The 23160-nt window shown below is 45.9% G+C and overlaps 1 long non-coding RNA gene across 1 annotated transcript in view; it reads left to right on the top strand.

The window, feature by feature from the left end:
• LOC147724675 (uncharacterized) overlaps positions 1-23160 on the top strand; it is a 416529-nt gene that overhangs the window by 332163 nt on the left and 61206 nt on the right. The window contains exon 3 of the long non-coding RNA XR_015309929.1: positions 10980-11063. This is a non-coding gene — a long non-coding RNA (uncharacterized LOC147724675). The remainder of the gene's footprint in view (positions 1-10979; positions 11064-23160) is intronic.

The raw sequence follows: 23160 nt of genomic DNA, 5'->3' as shown, positions 1-23160 counted from the left end.
TATCCAACCTGTCACCAGGCCCACTAGCATTACCCATCATGCCCTCCAGCTGTCATTTCCAGCTGCCCGCTTGCTGCACTAGTGCTGCAGCTGTCATGCCCAACTGCCTCTCTCTCTACAGCAACGGTCGTTCCTCCATCTAATTTCCCAGCTTCTTCTCTCTTTGAGGAATCACTAAAAAAGCAAAGGGTAAAGTGACTTGAAAGGTGTTAATGTCAGTTTAAACGTAACATTTTAAAAGTAAAACAAAGACTGAAATTCACCAGCTTGAGTTATTTAAAGTACCTAAAACTCTCACCCCTGCCATGCACAGTGTTGTCATCAATGATGTAATTTCAGTAGTCATCAGGGATGTTATCAGTGATGTCATAGAACATGTCATGAGTGATGTAATATGTGAACTCATAATCAGTGCATGTCGAGGACGTGAGTTATAGTTACTTCTAATCATTATAACTGGTGAATTTGAAATTTTTTTTGTTTAAAATGTGATGTTCAAACTGATATTTTCACCTAACTATAACATCACTTTAACCTTTGGTTGTATCAGTGAATGTCTGAGTTTTTTTTATGCAAGGTAAGATATTATTACCATGCCTAACTATAACTTCAGTTTAAACTTTGTTTCTTTTAGTGACATTCTAGGGTAATTTTATCTTAAAGTAATACTATGTTAACCTTATGTAACTTTGCAACCCGCTGGATGCCTAACCCCTTCCTCCGGAGGACTTGTGTGGTGTGGTGTTGGCTGCCAATACTCAGCCAACCTATCACAGACACTCACACTCCCCATCTTTTGTTTTTTTTAAAATGGTTATCTGATCCCACAAGAGCAAGGGAGTTCCGCTGACTTCGGCAAGACTCCTGCTGGATTGCAGCGACACAACAAAAAAATAATATATACATTCAGACCAAGGGTTGGACCCCTATACTGCCCCCATACCTTTTTTTCATTTGTTTTCAGGACAGAGGGTCCTGAAATGTTGACCAAAACCTTTCTCCTCATGTTTCAGTTAGCCAATCAGAGTGAAAACTCCTGCAGGACTCGCGGAAGCCTGCCTGACATATTTTTGAGAATTCGGAGTCAGACATTTTTCTTGTATGAGTAGAAATGTTGAATGGGATGACTATTCATTTCTCAGTAACCAGGCTTTGTAACACAATATATGCAATTAACTGCAGCCTTGTAGCATATTGCTGAGGGGTTGAGAGTGCCAGGGTCATTTGGGCTAGTGGATAGCTGGGTTTGATGGTGGTGACCCGTTTCCAATTTTCTGAACAATCCCTTGGGTGGTTTTGATTGGTAGCCTAAGAGGTAGAGTGTCGTCTATGACATTGTTTGACAGACCGGTCTGAGGCGTCCAACCAGCAGTTAGTTGCTAAATGATCTTTTACTAACTCAGCTGTTTATAACGCCCAACTAATCTACACTAGGAGGCATAATGAGATTGTGGTAGGAGAGGAAGTAGTATTTCAAGCATCCCTTTATACAACAATTTGTACTGTATTTATGCTTAATGAACACAGTTTGTCAGCCTCTTTTCTTGTGCATGTGTAGCAGTAGTCACAGCAGGCTCTATTCTCAAAGGTGTTTGTGCACTAAGGAAAAGTGTAGATGTGAAAATAGTGGCCATTGCAAGGGCAAAATCCGGTTTCTGATGACCAGTAGATTGAGGGATTGCACTCTTGCAAATGTAATTTGCTCACACAGATGGCGGGATTTCTGTTCTGAAGCACAGGTTTTTGATGTTCCAGGGTAGATCCACCTTTGAAAGTTCGAGAACACTAAGGGCCAGATGTAGGTAATTTTTATTTTCCGACCTCTTAAATACCGAGTCATACCGACTCGGTATTTCAGAGGTCGGAAAATAAAAATACCGAGATGTAGGTAATTGCAGATGTGCAATTACCGAATCGGAAACAGTCGGTAATTTCCGATGCGGTAAATACCGACCAGTTGATGCCCATGCATTCCTATGGGCTTTGAAGCCCATAGGAATGAACGGGCATTTACCGGTCGGTATTTACCACATCGGTAAATACCGATAGCCACAAGGGTGCAGGGGGTGTCACTTTGACACCCTCTGGCACCCCCAAAAGAGGCTCGGGTGCCATGTGGCAGGCATACCTGCCCTAAGGGCAGGTCTGCCTGTCATATGGCATAGGTGTGCATGCACACATGTGCATGCACACCTGAAACGGTATTTTACCATCAAGTATTATTTGATGGTAAAATACCGATTTTGTACTGCTTGTGGGACTCAGAAGAGTCCCACCTACATACCAATTTACCGGTAGACATAATGTTACCGACTCGGTATTTTACATACTCGGTAAATTTACCTATCGGTAAATTTACCGAGTCTGTAAATTACAGGGACCTACATGTCAAATTGCTTTTACCGGGTGGTAACGGCCGAATTCGGCCGTTACCACCCGGTAAAAGCCTACCTACATCTGGCCCTAAATGTGCAAGTTTGTGGGTGTCCACCAACTTTCTAGAGGTCGTTTCTCACCACAAATGCACTCACAGATTTATTTATTTCTCTCAAGAGTCAAAGTAATGAGTACTAGGGTTGGAAATGAGGGGGTGTAAGGCTTGATATTTCCCTGGAAGGGGGGAGGGGGGTCGCCCCTGCAGAAAATAGCAGACCCAGTTCAAATGCCGGGTTGCATCCCTTTTCACTTCTTTAAAGTACAGCTGTGAACAGTTCCATAGACAAGATAATCTGTGACGGAGATTCACAAGAGTCCTGAAAATCTTTATATATTCCACACAAAAAAAAAAAATAACTTGGAATGTTGACATGTTCTTAAAGGAATACATCTGCAATACGTAGGCTAACCTGCTCTTGATTTTCTCCTGGCCCTGGCCTTTAGAATATCCGGCCTGGGGAGAGGGTAGAAAGAGAAAAGAGAGGGATATGATTCATGGTTGTGTATTTGTAAACCTGTCCTTTCAATACCTACTGCAGCACATCCACCATCAGCTACAAGAACAAATCAACTCAACTGAGACAGCATAAACATTTAACAGCCCATTATACCCACTCGGATCAAACGGTTTGCCAGGTTGGATTACAGTCTTTGAAAGCCCCAGATTTTTTGGACAAAAAGAAACCCCCTAAAAACGTCCATGTTAAATGGAGCATCGTCATACATGTCTTTTATTAGACCTTTTCTGAGTAATCTTACCTCCTTTTAATTCCACTTTACGCCATCATTTCGTGATTCGGGTTTCCAGACCTCCTTTTTGTAGTAGGATCAGATGAACCTTAAACAAGAAATACAACTATGGGCAACAAATCCGTTCTGCTTTGATGTTGGAATCTATAACTTCCCAATTTATTAACTTTCTCACCTGTGTAGCATATCAAACACTTTTTGAAAAACGACGAGTCTTTATGGATTTGAGTAAAATTGAACATGATGTGGCAGAAGTCGGTAGAAACAGCCAAAACCTTAATACTGCACAAAGAAAGTGATATATAAAAATATATGTGTATATATATATATATATATATATATATATATATTATAGTTTACATTTATATTTTAATTATTTATATATATATATATATATATATATATATATATATATGTTATTAATTTTTTTTCGCTCAAAAAATAAAAGTTAAAGTGATGTTATAGAAAAACCTTAGAAATTTACTGAAAAAAAACAAAGGTTAAAGGGACATTATATAGTTAGGTGAAAATGTCAGTAGAAACACGGTTTTACATTAATAAAGCAACTGAAATTCACCAAGTTATAAATATTTCTAGTAACTATTGTGTGCTCTAGAGCAACTATAACTCGCGCCCAGGCCATGCACTGCTTCTACCACATTTTACAGAAAAGGGGGTGGTGATGAACAGAGTGTCTGAATTAAGCAGACCACTCTTACCCAGTCCAAAGATCAGGGCTTGATCCATCACCGTTTTTTAGCTCACTGCACCATCCCAGCTCAGAACTTGGCTATATGCAAATTAGTCTGACCCTGGCCCAGTGCATCATGGGAACAGGGCAGACCAAACTACCAAGCCAATTCTTATACTGGGAAGGAAACAAGCTACCGGGGACCGGTTTCTGGCATTTCAGCCGTCTTCGGCCCGGCTTGCTTGAATCCTGATGGTGCAATGAGCTAGGGACTCACATCTGAGTATACCCTTCCACGCTTATGGTGGACAAAAATGATTCAGAAAAGGGGGTGGTGATGAACAGAGTGTCTGAATTAAGCAGACCACTCTTACCCAGTCCAAAGATCAGGGCTTGATCCATCACCGTTTTTTAGCTCACTGCACCATCCCAGCTCAGAACTTGGCTATATGCAAATTAGTCTGACCCTGGCCCAGTGCATCATGGGAACAGGGCAGACCAAACTACCAAGCCAATTCTTATACTGGGAAGGAAACAAGCTACCGGGGACCGGTTTCTGGCATTTCAGCCATCTTCGGCCCGGCTTGCTTGAATCCTGATGGTGCAATGAGCTAGGGACTCACATCTGAGTATACCCTTCCACGCTTATGGTGGACAAAAATGATTCAGAAAAGGGGGTGGTGATGAACAGAGTGTCTGAATTAAGCAGACCACTCTTACCCAGTCCAAAGATCAGGGCTTGATCCATCACCGTTTTTTAGCTCACTGCACCATCCCAGCTCAGAACTTGGCTATATGCAAATTAGTCTGACCCTGGCCCAGTGCATCATGGGAACAGGGCAGACCAGGGAAGATTTCTCAGCTATAGAAATTCCCTCTTCAGGAATAACTAAAACAGGCTGCTCTACCGTGGCCATTATTTGAGTTGATAAAGCCCTTTTCAGAGAGTTAGTGAGGTTAGGGATTTCATAGCCTCTACGTAAAAATCTCTGGTAAGACCCATTCAAGCAGTTCATGAGGTCAATCTCATTATTACATATGCGTCTGATTCTTAAAAACTCCCCATAAGGGATACTTTTAATAAGATGATGTGGGTGGTTACTCTGAGCATGTAAAATTGAGTTTCCAGCTGTAGTCTTTCTATACACCCTGGTCATGATCTCATTATTTTTAATGTAAACCTCTACGTCCAAAAAGTTGACTTTTTCATTGCTGATGTTAGCACAGAATTCTAAATTTAGGGAATTGTTATTGATATTACTACCAAATTCTTCTGCTGATGTTCTACACCCCTGCCAGATTATAAAGACATCATCAATGAAACGCCACATCTTTACAATGCCAATTATATATATAATCCACAACAAAAGTTGGCTCAATGAAGAGACACCACACAGCGAGAAGTTTAGACATTTATTTCGCGGAGCAACAGCTTCAGCGGAAGGACAGTCTCTCCCTCGTAGTTAAAAAGCCCAACGCGTTTCAAGCACTCCTGTGCTCTTGTTCACGGGCAGTAGTGAGGCTCAAAATTGCGGCTGTTCAAAGGTGCATTTAATGTATGAAGCAAGCCCCGCGCATGTGGGCGTATGCCTCCTGGCATGCTGGAACTTGCAGTTCCCTTGCTGAGTAAAACCCAAGTGGGCGCCATTTTGACTCGTCTTTTTGTGAAAAGTATTCCCCCAGTGGGTTAGGCTGACACTGGCCATTACGCCGTGCTGAGCATAATCCTCCATCGATCTGGCCCCCTCGTTCCGCAGTGATTATGGTTCAATCACCAGGTCCACAAACCTCGTGGCAGAGCGTCTCTGCGACCTGAGCCCGGGCGCTAAACATCCACAACAAACAAAAGTTAGCTCAATGAAGAGACGCCACACAGCGAGAAGTTTACACCTTTATTTCGCGGAGCAACAGCTTCAGCGGAAGGACAGTCTCTCCCTCGTAGTTAAAAAGCCCAACGCATTTCAAGCACTCCTGTGCTCTTGTTCACGGGCAGTAGGGAGGCTCAAAATTTCAAAATTGCGTGGATATATGTATGTATATATATATATATATATATATATATATATATATATATAATTTAATCTCTGTATAAAAATCCAGAAAATCATTGAAATCAACAAAGGTTAATATGCCGTTATAGCTGTGTCTGGTAATAATATCTTACTTTACATTAGGGAATTTTTTTTTTTAATCACTGGAATTTTTGTTGTTGAAATTTGACAGTGCTAGTTAAGTCAAGTAGCTATAACATGCACACTTGCCATGCTCTGCTTATGACCTCACATATTATAACATTCTTGGAATTTTCTATGATATTATTGATAACATTGGTGATGACATCTGAAGTGATATTGTCAATAACAACAATGTGTATGGCAAGTGGGCAATCTGTTGTCTGTGTGCCTTCACCGTGAATAGCACGCTTTGCTGTACATTTTTACAGCCAATTGCACATAATTATGTTAAGTGGCATAATGTCAGAATTTCGGGAATTTTGTGAAGCATGTATTACACTAGTCTAACTAAAAGTTTGCCCAGATCTACTTCTGAATGGCCAAAGAAGCTTTTTCTCCAGCATTACCAATTGGACTGATTTGATGGCTGAAAATGAGAAGAAAATGTTTCAACCACCATTACAGGACTTGGGATTCGGTCACTGTGTCCTGAAAAAGTTATAAAATAGCATATAAGGTGACAGGGTAGGAACACCCTGATCTCATGGCATGGATCGGTGGGCCCCAGATTGAAAAAAATTGTGCAGCAGGTATTATGGTTCTCTGGAAGATCCAGTGTGGCCCTCCTGTAAAGTAGGTATTCCCGCATTAGCCACTGCTCAGGTTTCACCCCATAGTACTGTGGTAGTGTGTAAACCTCTTGTGGACACAAGGCCCTGCAGCCAACCCATTGCTGCGCACGGCTGAAGGCTGTGTGCAGCAGGAGAGTTGGCTGAATATGATTTAAAAAAACTGAAAATCACTCAACATTAAAAATTATCATCCCGGCTGTTCCCTCTGGGTCTCTTACATCAGTGCCACAGGGTCAGGGTGTCCCTCTGACCTCACATATTACATCACTCATGACCTATTTTATCACATCATTTATGACATCACTGATATCATTCAAGCTTCTTTTGTACACATTGCTCTATAAACGGGTATAGCATTTGGGCTTTGGAAGTAAGTGCAAAATAGCTCCGAAGAATATGAAGCATCATTCCTGCTACCATACACACAACCCCCATAGGTAAAGCAAGCTTGTGTAATGTGCAAATCTTTCCTTATACCATACTATATACTTCATGGGTAGTCGCTCTCATGTTGACTATGAACCACAGATGAAAGGATAACCTATCCTGCACATGCTGGTCAATCTGTTTACAGCGGTTTACAATAAGTTCCTCTAGCTACTCAAGCCCTGTTACATAACTAATGCGCTACTAAGGACAGTCTTTATCTGTGTCAAGCCCCTGACAGACACTGAACCTACATTGAGAAACGAAGTGGTTATGAGTAGAAAAGTGGGTACTGTTAACACTGTTTACTCTATGAAAAGATTTTACTCTGTATCACATTGTTTGCAGACAGTGGAACTCTCATGAGAAATATGTAGGAAAGTACCCTTTTTGACATGCATTTTTGACTGAGTGTGTACTGGGTTCCTGCTAACCAGGTTCCCAGTGCCTATGTTCTTTCTCAAAACTGTGGCTTTGTTTCCACAATTGGCACACCTCTGGCTCACGTATACGTACCTTGTAAAAGGTACCAGTGGTACTAAGGGCCTTGCAACCATAGAGGGTCTCTAAGGGCTGCAGCATGTATTATGCCACCCTAAGAGACCCTTCATCAAATACAGGCATGCTGCCACAGCAGTCTCTGTGTTTTGGTGCAGATAAAAGTGAAGAGTCTACGTGGTACACATCCCTGTGTGTCATGCCTACCAGCACTGCAAGAGGCATAGGCAAGTCACCCCTACAGCAGGCTGTACAGCGCTACAGCAGGATGCACTATACCTCATGTGAGGGCATAACTGCATGTACAGATAAGCCCCTAAAGTGTCTAAATCCATTCTTAGACATTATAAGTGCACAGTGAAGCCATACCGAGTACATGTGCTGGGAGTCTGTCTCTACGAGTTCCACAGCTCCTTGATGGCTTCACTAAATTCCAAGATATTTGGTACCATACATATCTGTTTAATAAAACCACACTGATGTCATTGTTGGATTTATTAAGAAATTCATCCAGAGGGCACCTCAGAGGTGCTCCCTAACATCCTACCAGCTCGCTAGTCTGTGCCTGACTGGTCCCCACCAGCCTGCTAACTCTAGACATGTTTCTGACTCCCTGAGGTTGGAGCCTTTTGCTCTTGTGGGTCCGAATAAAAGCCAGCTCTGGGTGGAGGTGCTTCACACCTCCCCCATGCAGGAACAGCATAGAAAGCTGGTGAGCCTCAAACGCTTCCCGTCCTTTGTTATGCTGACTAGGGCTAGTAGAGATGCCCGTTTCCATGACCAAGCCCCATTTTTGGCGGCAAATTTGACAGGAAAATTAGTAAGCAAGGGAGGTGTGTCCCCTCTCAGCCAAGGTCACCCCTAAGTGACCCCTCCTTTCAGAATACTCCATATTGCTTTAGAGGACTCTACCCAATAGAGTTAGGGATATGCCACCTCTCCAGAGGATGTGGACATACAAAGGGTGTAGTTACCCATTGGCTACTACCTTCTGTCCCCTGTAATGCTACTACAGTTAGTATTTAGGGGCACTCCTGAGCCTTACTCCTCAGATTACTGCCAATCAATGAAGAAGAGGACAAAGAAGAACCGAACCCTGCATGACCAGAAGCTCCAGCCACTGACTTGATCCCAGCCCTGCCAGCTTGTCTGAGAACTTCGAACTTTGCAAACTTCCATGACTGGTCCCACAGACCAGCGAACTCCAAAACCCCAGGAGGACTGCCTACCTTCCATAAAGTCTCCTCATCTCACATGGACAGCGGATCTGTACAAAAGAAAAACCACTTTCAAAGACCAAAGCTCTGCCTGCGGAACCATGAAACCGACCACCTCAGCGCCAGATGCCAACGGCGCAAGTCGAAATGGCCCACCGGTCCAGCAAAAGTTCCCTAGCGATTCAGAGCAAGAGTCTACTGTGGGCTGACCACTGCCAGACTCCATGTTGACACCTGCAGCCTCTGCACAGTGAACCGCAACCTGCACCTGTAAACTGTTTTCCGACGCCAAGGGACACCCCTGCACCCAAAGCCATGGGACTTGGGGAGATCAACTGATGGTGTACCGATGCTGCAGCATATCCTAGCTTACCTGTTCCACTGTAGGTTTCTTTTGATTGGCCTCCTGGCCTGAGCCTGGTACCCTTTTTGGACTTTAAGATTCCCCATTTGTTTGCATTGGGCACCCGATGCTGTTGGCACTCGTCAGCGGTCGCTCCCGTGTGTCCAGAAAGTCAATATCTTAATTTGTTTACTTACCTGCATATTGCTGATTGTGTTTCGTCTCATAAGTTAATATGGTATTGTTGAAAAATGCACCAGGTATCCACTTTTTACATTGAAAAGCATTTATACTGCAAAACATATTGACATGCAACAAAGTATCTTTAGTACTATAAAAATAAATATACTAAAAGTATTATTTTTACAAACCATTGGTCTCGGATTTAGTCATTGAGTGGATGTGTTTCGTTTATTGCCACTGTGTGTACAACAAATGCTTAGCACTGCCCTCTGATAAGCTGAACTGCGCGCACACTCTACCACAAATGAGAGCATTAGTGTTCTCTACTTGAGCCATTCTAAAGCCTCTGGGGATCCACTGGACTCTGTGCACACTATACCTCATTTTGGTATAGTATATACAGAGGCAGCTTTCGACAAAATACACCACAGAGTATTAAAAAGTATCCACTAAGAACAGTATGCACTCTATGTAAAACCTGTCCAAAGAGTGACTATTCACTTAAAATAACCAAGGTCTGAAGGTGCTAAAGATCATACTACCTGCAGCCTTTATACCGTGGCAAAATCTTTACAGATAACCCGTCTTATGAAGCAAAACAAGCACATGCACATAGGTTAGTACCTGCTGCACACAGTCTTCTATGTGATGTAGAAATTATTATACTGGGACAAATCTGTTTAATAACTCAAGGCTGCTTACGACACTTAATGTTTTACGTACATTCTTTGCCCTGTTGGAAACTTTGTCTGCAGAGCGAAAAAACGTGTGTTGAATATGCTGAACACAACTCATCAACTGTCAACTGCACACAGAGTTAGTCTTCAGTGCAAAGATTTAAAATGTGTTCTATACCTCTACACACCCAACCGCAGTCCGTGCAGGTAACAGCGGTGCGGCCGGGTGTATGTGTGGGGCGGGCGATTTCCAAGGATGACGCAAAGGGCATATTAAATAAATAATTAATTTTCACTCTGCATCGTCCCTTGAAATCCCCCCCCAACACGGCCCCACCGCTGTTACCTGCACGGACCGCAGCTGTACACACCTAAGATGCATTAGGAGCACATGCTTTTTTGTAAACACTTACACCCATTAGATGGACATAAGCTGTACAAAATTAGGTAGAAAAGTAATATGGTAGTCATTTCCACTGTGTAAACTTAAAAATAAACCTGCCATGATTGATGTTATCAATGATGTCATTTGAGATGTCATCAGTGATGTCATACATGATGTCATAGAACATGCCTTGAGTGATGTAATGTATTGGGTCATAAGCGTGGCATGGTGGGGCACAAGATATAGTTACTTCTGCTAACTATAATTGATGAGTTTCTGTGTTTTTTTTTGTTTAAAACGTTAGTGTTTTCATTGACATTCACCTAGCTATAATGTTACTTCAACCCCCGTTTTTTAAATTTAATTTCTAAGATTTTTCTTTTTAAACAAAAACATATTTTTATCACACCTAGCTATAACTTTACTTTAACCTTTGTTTCTTTCAGTGAATATATATATATATATAACATTGTTGTAACGTCATTTTTCAGTTAAATGCCACAATAATTGCTCAAAGAAATCTATGAAAGTCATTGATGCATTTTGTGCCATTCTCCTTTCTTGTAGGTCAGGATAAACATTCAACACTGGAAACATATGGAGTGACCGTACTCATCCGTGAAATGGGAAACCATGGCCCTGCCAACTGAGGTATGTGTGCGCCATATAGCAAGAGATGTATCTAATATTTAAAGGAATGTATTGATTTTTTTGTTGTTGTTTAATTATGATTGTCAACAACCATTCTAAACATTAAAATATTTTAGCATTAAATAAAAAATCAGTAAAACAAAATATGAATCAATCGCATATTCTTCCCACAACCAATTCAGTAGTCGAAACAGTGAATCAACTGCAGTACCAACATATTCTCCATACAATTCATTGTCGTTCTTATTGATAATCGGTGTATATCAAGTTTTAAAAGTACAGCACACCCTGAAATAAGCAAGTCAAAGAGTCCATGCCACATCATGTTACATCTCTCCAAATTACGCAAAACAATAGGTGTGATCCATACATGGCTTACAATTTCGCCCAAAAGTTTTCTAAGAGAACCAAACATTGCACTCCAGCGCGCTTTGGTTTGATGTAGAGTCCATGCCCATATCCAGACACCCCATGAAATTATACTTGGAACACAATTGTTGTTGTAGAGATCATGTAAGAGACCAATCAGATTAACATTGTCCAACTTATATCTGTGCGCACAATTATAATACTTGATAAAAGGTCTGCCATAACACTGAAAATCAGTCCATTGTTGGGTGTGCATTTTAGTATAACCCCACCATTGTCCTTTTTACAGTTCCCTCACAGACTGTTTTAAGTGCAGTGTCAATTTCAGAACTCTTACACCAGGTGCAGAGCAATGCTTTTGATAAAAATGGCAACATTACATACGAGGTTACGTAAGTTAATGTTCTCTATCCCTGGGTTAGTGAGTCCGCCAGAACGTGAGTAGTTCAAAAGTGATACGTAATTTAAAAAAGTTCCAGGATCTCTTTTTTGATAGAAAACAAATATAGATTATTTTCAATGAATGTGCCTACTTGAAATATTTTAAATGTATTAGTATTTTTATTATTATAATTATTTTTAATATTTTTCGTCCTGGCAGAATTTTTTGTGGTGAGCAAGATGGAAATAAAAAGACAACATCTGTATATAAAATGTATATCATCAGATTGGTCTTTTATTTTCGAATTCTTAAGAAGGAAATATTGAAATTAGTTTTACAAATGATAGACATTCAGTACAAATAATAGACATTCAGTGGTGCTTCTCAGGAAGCAAGATGAAAGTCTTTGATACATTACTAGATGTAAATGTAAATGTACAGGAATTTATATAGCGCAAATCACCAACCGGTTTCTAAGCGCTTGCTTAGGGAAACAGTCCTGGTATTCCCCTGTGAGATAACCCCGGCAGGGTGTCCGCAAGGTGAAAGCCAGGCATCCCGCAGCGAGGGGCCGTTGTGGAGATTAAGCAAGCTATTGCCCAGAGTCGCAGAGTGTGAACCCGTGAATCGAGTAGGCACTGGAGCGAGAATTGTCAAGTCCATGGACATTTTAGGACTCAAGACCCCGCCGAGCCGGGAATTGAACCCTGGTCCCGGGCTGACCTCTGCTTCCAGGTCTGCCTCCTCTAACCAGTGAGCCACACTTCTCCACACTAGATGCATGAAGTAATTAGTACAAACGAAGGTAAGTGTTACTGTGGCCTTAGTTCAACATCAGTGTTCCTCCATTAACTGTGGTAACTATTTTTAAAGGTAGTACTACAGGAGTAGGATGGGCTAAACTAATAGTTTCTGCCCTGAATTACACACCACATCAAAGCTATATCAGCCACCTTCCCTGTGGCAAATGATTCTTGATTGTCATCTGAACTGTCACTGTGTGACCTCATGACATTCTATGAAGTGTTTCCGGGTGGAATAGGACAGTCCCTATTCGGAATGTATCATATCACATGTATTGGCAACCTGGTGCACTGATACACCATACACAGCCTGAATGTCATATGGCACACTCACGGTGGCACACTCACCGCCACACACACACAGACAAGCATGCAGTGGTGGCCGGCATGGATTGGGGGTGGTGAGGCGGAGCAAAAAAAGCCTTACCTTATCACTGCCACGTCTCTCCTCCGCCAGGACTAGGAAACCAGGAAACACACTGGCTCCCCTGACCAATCACAATGCTGCGTTGTGATTGGTCTGAGCGTCATGATTCGATGTTTAGCCAGAAACAAAGAGCATGGGCGTGTTCTTCACGCAGCCTGCAATGCAGCTTGTGTGGAGAACAGGGAAAAGTGTGCATGACTGTTTGGCTGGGTCAAGAGGGCTGGTCAAACAGTCATGTGGACTTAGTAGTGGGCAAACCACTACTCCTCTGCCCTGCTCTTTCATCGGAACAGCCCTGCCCGCCCCAGCCACAAGTGCAAATAAAATAATAATAACATTCAGTTATTATCTTTGTTTTTTCCTTTGTTACACTGCTTAAAAGTAGTGAGGCGATGCTTCTTCGCCTTAGCGGTGAAGCCGCCACTGCAATCATGTGTGCTCAGACCAACACACACTTTTGTTTCAGCGTTGTTGTTTGAGAAGGCATTCCTTTTTGGGGGGGTACAACAACATTTGGAACAAAACTGTTATTTCAGAGGGAGCGGAAAATATGATAGCTGATTTGTGAAAACCCACACCTAGGTCTGAGATGTGATCATGCAGATTTAATGCAAGCAAGATTAAAATCATGACATTTGGCTGGAGAAACCCCGGGATACAATGCACGATGATGGTGTCACAAGGAAGGGCGTTACAGTGGAGCTTCAAGTTTGGACAGATAACCAAGGGAATATTTGGGTACAGCGGGACAGATGTTACCATCACAATATGGAATCCGGCATAACATTTCTAAAAATACCTGGCAAAACCTAACATGTAGTTTTCAGTCCAATTTCTGCATTTCTAAAAAAAAAAGGTTCAAATTGTCCAGATGCAATCTGAGTGAGGGCAATTTTCATCATTCAGTGTCTGCACCTGAAAGTGAGTGATGCAAGGACATTTATGAGTGAAGACAGCAGAGAGAGAAGATCTGATTGAGACAATGGATCCTTCCGAGTTAATAATAAAGTTAAGGACCCAATGAGATTCCGCAGATAAGTGAGTCCAGATTGGGAGCTGAAGCTTTCCTTCTGTGAAAGTCTCCAGGTAACAGATTCACTGAAAGTTGGGTGGTTTCATGGATCTCTCTGGGAGTGGTGTTGCTCAATCACTAAAAGAATTCGTGGAACCTGCCATCCTCGCCTCATGCTGCCTGCTACCTCCTCAACCCCCCCTGTTCTCCCCTGCTGCCATGCCTCTCCCTCGAATCGCACAGTGATCCGTTGCTATGTGCCAGGTTTGCACTCTCTAAAAAGCAAAGAAAGAGCTGCAAAGTATAAAGACCGAGTAAATTCCTTCTAACTAAGGAACAAGTAGAACAGGAGTATATTGAATTTAAATTGGTTACCAAGCCTTTCGAGTTTTTACTGTGGTAATATGACCCAGGAGCAATTAATGACACAAACCTAGGATGAGTCGGTCCTGTGCGTGAATTTGTAGCTGAGCACTGCTGCAACAAAACCAAAGCGGCCCAGGGGTCATCTTTTTGTAGAGGCAGCAATATCTAGTGGTGAACTGCAGATACACGGTTCTTTATAGCATTTAAGAATACATTTATTAGACCTATAAGATTTACATCTCCTCTAAATAGATTTTGTTAATAATATTGTACACAACTAAAACCACCTAAAATTAATATGAAAATAGTTTCTAATAGATAATGAGTGTGCTGTGTAGCTGGTTTTTGAAATAAATGAAGCTAGAACCTGTGACGTTAGATGAATATTTAACATACCGGCCTGTTGCTTTCACAACAGAATTTTCGTGCATTTGGTGCACTTATGTCACTTTTCTCATTCAATTCTTCGATACTACTTTTGCTTTATGTTAGGAAATAACATTGTTAGCTTTGACATGTGCGAATATACATGTGTATGTGATTGTAATAGTCTTTATTGAACAGTTCAGTCTAACACGGTATGTAGGGCATTCACAAGAGGTCTTCTAGCAAGAGGGAAGTGAGTGTCCCATTAGTTACTTTGTTACTTTTCTCACGTGTGGTCAGTAATGAGAGTTAATTCTCTTTCTCCCAAGCAGCCGCGGCCTGTGCAGGTAAGACCTTTTGCCCACATGTGTGTAGGCGGGGGTGAGGAGCTGGGGATACTTTCTATGTTTGGAACAGGCGCCGCAACAGGAAGAGGCTGACCAGAATATTTGATTGGACTTGGCTTTATTTTCAAAGTTCGTCTTGTCCGATAAGTTAGTCTCTCTTTTGCGAACTCCCGGTTATCCGTGGTGAGGCTGTCTTTTTCCAGGGTTCTGGGCACGTGTTGTCCTCTCGGAATCGCCTTCCCCGGTGCAGCGATGGTAGAACCAAAGGGGAAAGAAGACGGACAGAGGGGAGGCCGCTAGTCGCAAGTCTGATAACAATCCTCCCCCAAGGGGACCCAGTGGTTGTGAAGGGACACCGGTGTGAACGTGCAGACGTACAGGCACACTCGTGTTTGGTGCTTTAGGGAAGGCAGGAGCGAGGTGAGGAAGGGAGGTAGGGGAAAGAAGGAGGGGATGCGGGAAACAGGTATCGGGAAAACACAAAGGAAAGGCACGAACGGGGTAACGCTATACTATTCACTTGGGGCACTCTTTCTCCCCACCCAGGCCGCCCAACGCCGCCGTACCTGAGCAAGTCACACTCCTCCCTCGGGAGTGCGGCACGGCGGAACACAGGGTCGTTGGCCTCCTGGCTCTCCTCCGCTCTCGGGTAATCCGGTTCCTCCGTCCTCTTCGCGCTCCTCCGTAGGGTTCTCCTCGCCTTCTCCTCTCGAGCCGTCGGTGACGTCACATGCCGCGTAAAGGGCTTCCCCCGTTTTTAGCCATCCAGATGCGTCCACGTCAGAAGTAGGCGGGGCTTCACCGCAGTCGTCGTACGCCCACTTAAAGGAACCAGTGGATGTTTCCTCATACGATTCCAGTCGTGGGTTCCAATCATCCCCCGGCGTTTCCGACTGTAGGGCAGAAGGGGAGGTATCATCAGGGGTCCACCAGTCTTCCCGGCCACCCGTCCCGACCCCGTTACAATGTGCCACTGTAACAAAACCCATTTCGGGTGTTCTTGCCCTGTCCTGTAGGCTGGCCCTCTGCATTACTCCTTGCACTGTTCTACCTTAATGATCCTTGTGTTGTGTTGGAGGATATATTTTCCTGTGTATGCGCCTCCCAAGTATACTAGGGCCTACAAGAGGATGTGTAGAGATGAGTTATCATAGCACTGAAGTTTAAGTTCTCTGCTAATGCCTAGCTCAAGTTTTACAGATAGCACGTAGTCCTCATCTGCTATCTCGAGACAGTAGTTGCTTTATGTGCCTCAAAGGTAAGCACCCAACGCAGGAACCGCTTATGCGTAGAACATTGCCAACCCTCCTCACAGCACACTCTGGCAAACAACTGGTCTCCAGGCTATAGACCGAGATGGAGTCAGAGGCCCCGATAATAACACCAATTGCCAGATTGACTCGGGAGGTGGATGCAGGAGCGGTGGTGACCGCCAAGGAATGGACCTATTGTTGTACTCAGATTTGAGCCCTTACTCCAAATGTCCGTCTTCGCCTGATACATTTTAAGTTCTCGCTCTGCATATATCGCACCCCTTTTGTACTCTATGCTTGGAAGTTTAGAGAGAACTCTAGATGTACATGCTACTGTGCACCCAATGTGGGCTTTATACACATGGCAGTGGAGTGGTGTGGCTCACTGGTTAGAGGCGGCAGACCCGGAAGCAGAAGGCAGCCCGGGACCATGGTTCAATTCCCGACGCGGCAGGGTCGTGGACCAGGGTCAGAGGACTCGATAATTCTCGCCTCGGTGCCTACACTAACCAGGGGTCACACTCGGCAACTCTGGGCATTAGCTTGCCTCATCTCCACAACGGCCCCCCACATACGCCGGGGATGCATGGTTTCACCTTGGAGATTCCCAGTAGGGACTATCTCACAGGGAAAGCCAGGACCGGTTCCCCAGCGGTCTACAGCGCGGAGGTTCGAGGCATGTGGGCTGCTGAATTCATATCTGTGCATTGATCGCCGCCTAGTGTTGGGTCCGGATGATTGCACATTGTTGTCCTGGAAGAGTCTTCGAAGTATCACGAGATAGGTGGCTCCTCCCCTGGACTACAGTGCGCATGGGCATCGACTCCATCCCCAGATTGTTTTTTTCCGCCATTGGGTTCGGATGTGATTCGGTTCCCTCTGTCGGAATCGATAGTTGTTTAATTTCTTTTACTCAAGACCAAAAGGTCTTTAGGGCTCGCGTCGGTATTGTCTATCGTTCGGGTTCGTTTGTTTTCATCGACTCCGAGCCAACTCCGCCCTTCCGCGTGCTTTCGGCGCGGACGGGCCTACACGACGCTCCACTACTTCATCATGGAACGAAGTCCATTTAAGAGGTGCCCGGTGTGTGCCTCGAAATACCCACATATCGATGTGCACCCGGTGTGCAATAAGTGCTTGTCGCCGGACCACGACGAGGCCAAGTGTATGGCCTGCTCCAAGTTCCGGTCGAAGAAGACGCTCAAGCTCCGCCGAGCTGCAAGACTGCAGGCCCAGCGATCGGCACCCCCTCCGACGGACATCTTCGACGCGGAGGATGTCGGCGACGACACTATCCAAGATATCACGAATCTAACCCGGCGTCGGAGGTCAAGGAAGACTATGATGCGGAAGACGAGGATTTCGATGAAGTCGTCGAGGAGGTAGGGGACGACGACGGGGCCATTGCCACCGTAGAGGATAGCTCGGAGGAGGAGCTTCCTCACACTGACTCCGGGGCCGGCCAACATTATAAGGCCCAGGCTGAGGGATCGCCTTCGGGCCTTACCCAAAGTCTTGATTCCCGTCCCACGGCTCCGTCTTCCGGCCCGGCCACGGACATTGATGCGGCGCAACTTACGGTACCGAAACCGAAAGTGAAACCATCGGTCTCGACGCCAGACGTCTCGAAACCGAAAGCGCAAGTCGCACTGGTCGGATCAAAGGCTTCGGAGGCCTCGGCGCCGAAGAAATCCAAGATGGCCGTCGAGCTCAAGGGGCACGCCAAAATGGCTGACCCGAAGACTACGGTGTCGAAGCCGAAGGTGAAAACGGGCGGCGCGGGGGCGTCGACGCCGAAGTTGGTCGACGCACTTAAAAGTCGCATCGATGCCAAAAAGGTCGACGACCATAAGAAGACCACAAAAAAGCGGCAGGACGACCCCAAGTCTATCGCTGACCCGCTTCCACTCGAGAAGGCCAAGGGGGCTGCTGCGTCGGCTCCGAAGACTGCGGCCTTGGTCGACGGGCCAAAAACTGCTTCAGAAGACTCTCTCGAGTCGGTCCGTCCCTCCGCCTCGCTCACTAGAAAGGTCAACGAGTCCCTTCAGCGTATTAGGGAGGGGACCGCGGCAGTCGAGCCGCAGGACACTGTGCCCAAGCCTCTCCAGAAACCGGCGAAAGTGCCAACGCCGATTCTCTTCACGTTACCGCCGAAAACGGCGCCGAAGGCTTTCGCAACAAAGCCTGGGGCCGGGGGGCCCTCGAAGTTATCCTCGACGCCAAAGTTATCCTCGACGCCGAAGGCATCGTTGGTGGTTCCAAGCCCGCGCCACCAACCACTGGCAGAAGAAGAGCGTCGAGAAGTAATCATCGACGCCAACACAGGCAAGCTCTCTCTCCTTAAACGGAAGATCACCCCTGAACCAGCTTTGGAGCATTTCCAAATCCCACTGAAAAAAAAGACAAACCCTGCTGGTGCCTCTGCCCCTTTAGAGCCAGCATCACCTCAAGGCCATGAACTTTCACCCACTCATTCAAATGTTGAGGAGGGTGATGGTGACGACGAGGATGAGTATGCCTACCCAGTCTACTCAGACCCAGAGGATGTGACTGAGCCTTGGTCTGCTGGTGGCGACCCTGGGGACTCGCATTCCGGACAGGAGCCTCAGCTCTTTTCAGCAAAAACTTCTCCAGCTGAGGACTCTGCAGCTTTCAATGCTCTTATTGAAAGGGCAGCAGCCAACCATGACGTCGATCTCCATGCTGACCCAGTAGACGTCGATTTTCTTTTTGACACCTTTTCAGTCGCTGAAAAAACTGTAAAGACTTTGCCAATGCTAAAAGGGGTGTTAAAACATGCGCCGGAGGTCTTCAAGGAGCCCACCCGAGCAAGAGTTGTCAACCCACGTATTGACAAAAAGTACAAGGCAGCGCCCACTGATCCAACGTACATCAAAGGACAGTTGCCTCTGGATTCCTTGGTCGTCTCCAATGCTCGCAAAAGAGCCAACTCACAGACTACGGGTGATGCTCCTCCCCCAGACAAGGAATCAAAAGTCTTTGAGGCTTCAGGGAAGCGTGTTGCTGCGCAGGCTGCAAACATATGGCGCATATCCAACACACAGGCGCTGCTTGCGCGTTACGACAGGGCTCACTACGACGCTCTAGAGACCCTTCTACAACACCTGCCAGAGCAGTATAAGGAAGCAGCTGAGATGCTGATACAGGAGGGGAAGCTTATCACCAATGCTTCAATTAAGTGCGCTCTGAATGTGGCTGACACCGTCTCAAGAGCAATAAACACTAGCGTTCTACTGCGTAGGCATGCATGGCTCAGAATATCAGGTTTCAAGCCAGACATTCAGACTACCATCCTCAACCAAACTGTCAACCCAGACCACCTGTTTGGCCCAGAAGTCGATACCACCCTCGAAAAAATGAAGAAGGACACCGACACTGCTAAGTCTATGGGTGCCTTGCAGTCACAGCAGTTTCGGGGTGGTTCCTTTCGCCGCTCCAATAACAGAGGCAACTCAAGGGGTCAAGCGTCTCAGTCAACGCAGTTCTATAAGAGTAACACCCAACCCTCCTATACCAACAAGGGTCGGGTGGATACCGTGGCAACGTCAAGGGCAGAGGACGTGGTAATAACAGCTCCAGGTCCTCCGCCGCCAACAAACAGTGACGCCTTGTCACTGCCCCCCGACCACGCAACACCGGTCGGGGGGAGACTCCAGCAGTTCCTGCCCGTGTGGAAGTCCATCACCACGGACAGGTGGGTCAGATCTCTTATCCAATATGGTTATTGTCTGGAGCTCACATCCACTCCACCCAACATACCCCCAAAAAGCCGTCCTATGTCCGGCGAGCACTTGCACTTGTTGCAGCAGGAAGTCAACGTCATGCTGCAAAAAGGAGCAATAGAGCTCGTGCCCCTGCAAGAACAAGGTACGGGAGTTTACTCCCTGTACTTTCTAATTCCAAAGAAGGATGGATCCCTCAGGCCCATCCTAGACCTCAGACCTCTAAACTTTGACATTCTGTCGGAACATTTCCATATGCTCACGCTGCAGCAGGTTCTCCCACTGCTTCGGCAAGGGGACTTCCTGGCAACTCTAGACCTCAAGGATGCGTACTTTCACATTCCACTGCATCCTTCACACAGAAAGTACCTCAGATTCACCATTCAAAACCAGCACTACCAGTTCAAGGTTTTGCCTTTTGGGGTCACCACAGCGCCGAGGGTCTTCACAAAGTGCCTGGCGACGGTGGCGGCGCATCTGAGACGTCAAAACATCCACGTCTACCCCTATCTGAACGACTGGCTCATTCAAGCGAAGTCGGCCCAGCAGTGCGCCGACCACGTGTCCCACACCATTCACCTTCTGCACGATCTGGGTTTCTCACTGAATTATCCAAAATCACATCTCCAGCCCGCCCACATACGGCAGTATCTGGGTGCGACTATAAACACTCTGGCGGCCACTGCGCAGACGAATTCAGTGAGAGTCAACAGCATTCAGTCGCTGATCCAAAGATTCAGACCTCAACACTCGCTTCCAGCCAGAGTGTTCATGCAGTTGATAGGCATGATGGCCTCCTGCATCTCCATAGTCCCGCACGCGAGACTACATATGCGTCCGCTTCAGGAGTACTTAGCACGTCAGTGGACTCAGGCTCACGAGCAATTAAAAGACCTAGTGTTGGTGAGCGGTCGGGCATACACCTCTCTGCATTGGTGGAATCCACGAAACCTTTGCAAGGGCCGACCGTTTCAAGAGCCTGTGCCGCAGATCATCCTGACAACGGACGCTTCTCTCCAGGGTTGGGGAGCGCATGTACTCCAATACACGGTGCAGGGACTATGGACACTACAGCAAAGGAAGATGCACATCAATGTACTGGAACTGATGGCAATCTTCATGGCCTTAAAGGCATTCAAAGTACATCTGTGCAACAAGGTCGTGTTGATCCGGACGGACAACATGACAGCCATGTACTACATTCAGAAACAGGGGGGCACACACTGTCCGCAGCTGTCTCATCTGGCTCAGAGCATGTGGAAGTGGGCCATTCAGAGGAACATTTTCCTCATGGCAGAACATCTCCCAGGCAAGGACAATCAGATGGCGGACCTGCTCAGCAGGCACAGCCATCAAATGCACGAGTGGGAGATACATCCATCAGTACTCCAACCTTACTTCCAAAGGTGGGGTCATCCAGAGATCGACCTGTTCGCCACAAGGGAGAACGCAAAATGCCAAAGCTTCGCCGCCAGGTTCCCACACCCGCAATCACAGGGCAATGCGATGTGGATGAACTGGTCAGGCAGATTTGCGTACGCTTTTCCCCCAGCACCCCTGATACCGCTGGTGGCGCGCAAGCTCAGGCAGCACTCGATGACTCTCATCCTAGTTGCTCCGACGTGGGCTCGCCAACCATGGTACACCACGTTTCTGGAACTCTCCGTGGTACCGCATCAAAGGCTTCGTCTCACACCCAGCCTTCTGACGCAGAGCCATGGCGACATTCAGCACCCAGATCCGCAACAGCTCAACCTGGCGATCTGGCTCCTGAAGTCCTAGAGTTTGGCTACCTCAACCTTCCTCCCAATTGCATGGACATCATTCGGGAGGCTAGGAAGCCCACTACTAGAGCCTGTTATGCGGCGAAATGGAAGCGGTTTGTCATCTATTGCACAAACCACAACATTGATCCACTAGATGCTTCTATTCAGAACATCATCTGTTACCTGTTCCATCTATACAAGTGTAATCTGGCATATACTTCCATTCGCATTCACCTGTCTGCGATGGCCGCATACCTCCAAAATAGACAGCACCTTTCACTTTTCAAGGTGCCTGCCATCAAAGCATTTCTGTAAGGCCTCAAAAGAGTCATTCCGCCACGGACTCCACCAGCTCCTGAATGGAACCTCAATGTGGTTCTTACAAGACTGATGGGTCCTCTCTTTGAGCCTCTACATTCCTGCGAGGTTCAATTCTTGACATGGAAAGTGGCTTTCCTTGTAGCAATTACATCGCTACGGAGGGTTAGTGAACTGCAAGCCCTCACAATCCAAGAGCCTTTCTTCCAAGTTCATGCTAATAGGGTGGTGCTCCGCACAAACCCTAAATTTTTACCCAAGGTTGTGTCTCAGTTCCACATCAACCAAACCATTGAGTTGCCGGTTTTCTTTCAGAATCCAGAGTCACTAGCGGAGCGGATGCTCCACACCCTTGACGTTAAACGGGCCCTAATGTATTACATTGATAGGACCAAGGATTTTAGGAAAACTAAACAGCTTTTTGTTGCCTTTGCGCCACATCACAAAGGTAACCCTATTTCCAAGGCTGGTATTGCTAGGTGGATCGTGAAATGTATTCAAATCTGCTATGCAAAGGCAAAGCGCACTCTTAGCATTCCACCAAGAGCCCACTCCACCAGAAAGTTGGGGGCCTCTATGGCTTTCCTTGGAAACATTCCCTTAGAGGACATATGTAGAGCAGCCACATGGTCTACCACACATACATTTACTAAACATTACTGTGTAGACGTGCACTCCAAACAGCAGGCAGCTGTAGGGCAGGCTGTTCTCAAAACACTTTCCCAAACTGCTGCAGCTGGCACGGGCGGCCGCCGCTAAGGGAGGGACTGCTATGTATTCTATGCACAGATATGAATTCAGCAGCCCACATGCCTCGAACTGCAAATGCTACTTACCAGTATGCATCTGTTCTTGGCATGTAGGGCTGCTGACATTAATATCGCCCGCCCTCCTCCCCGGCGCCTGTAGCAGCTGCAGTGTTCACATAACATTTCATGGCATGGT

This window comes from Lissotriton vulgaris, chromosome 4_1 (assembly GCF_964263255.1).
Source record: "Lissotriton vulgaris chromosome 4_1, aLisVul1.2, whole genome shotgun sequence".
NCBI classification, from domain to species: domain Eukaryota; kingdom Metazoa; phylum Chordata; class Amphibia; order Caudata; family Salamandridae; genus Lissotriton; species Lissotriton vulgaris.
Note: the sequence above shows the minus strand (reverse complement) of the source record. Positions and strands in the feature narration are given on the sequence as shown.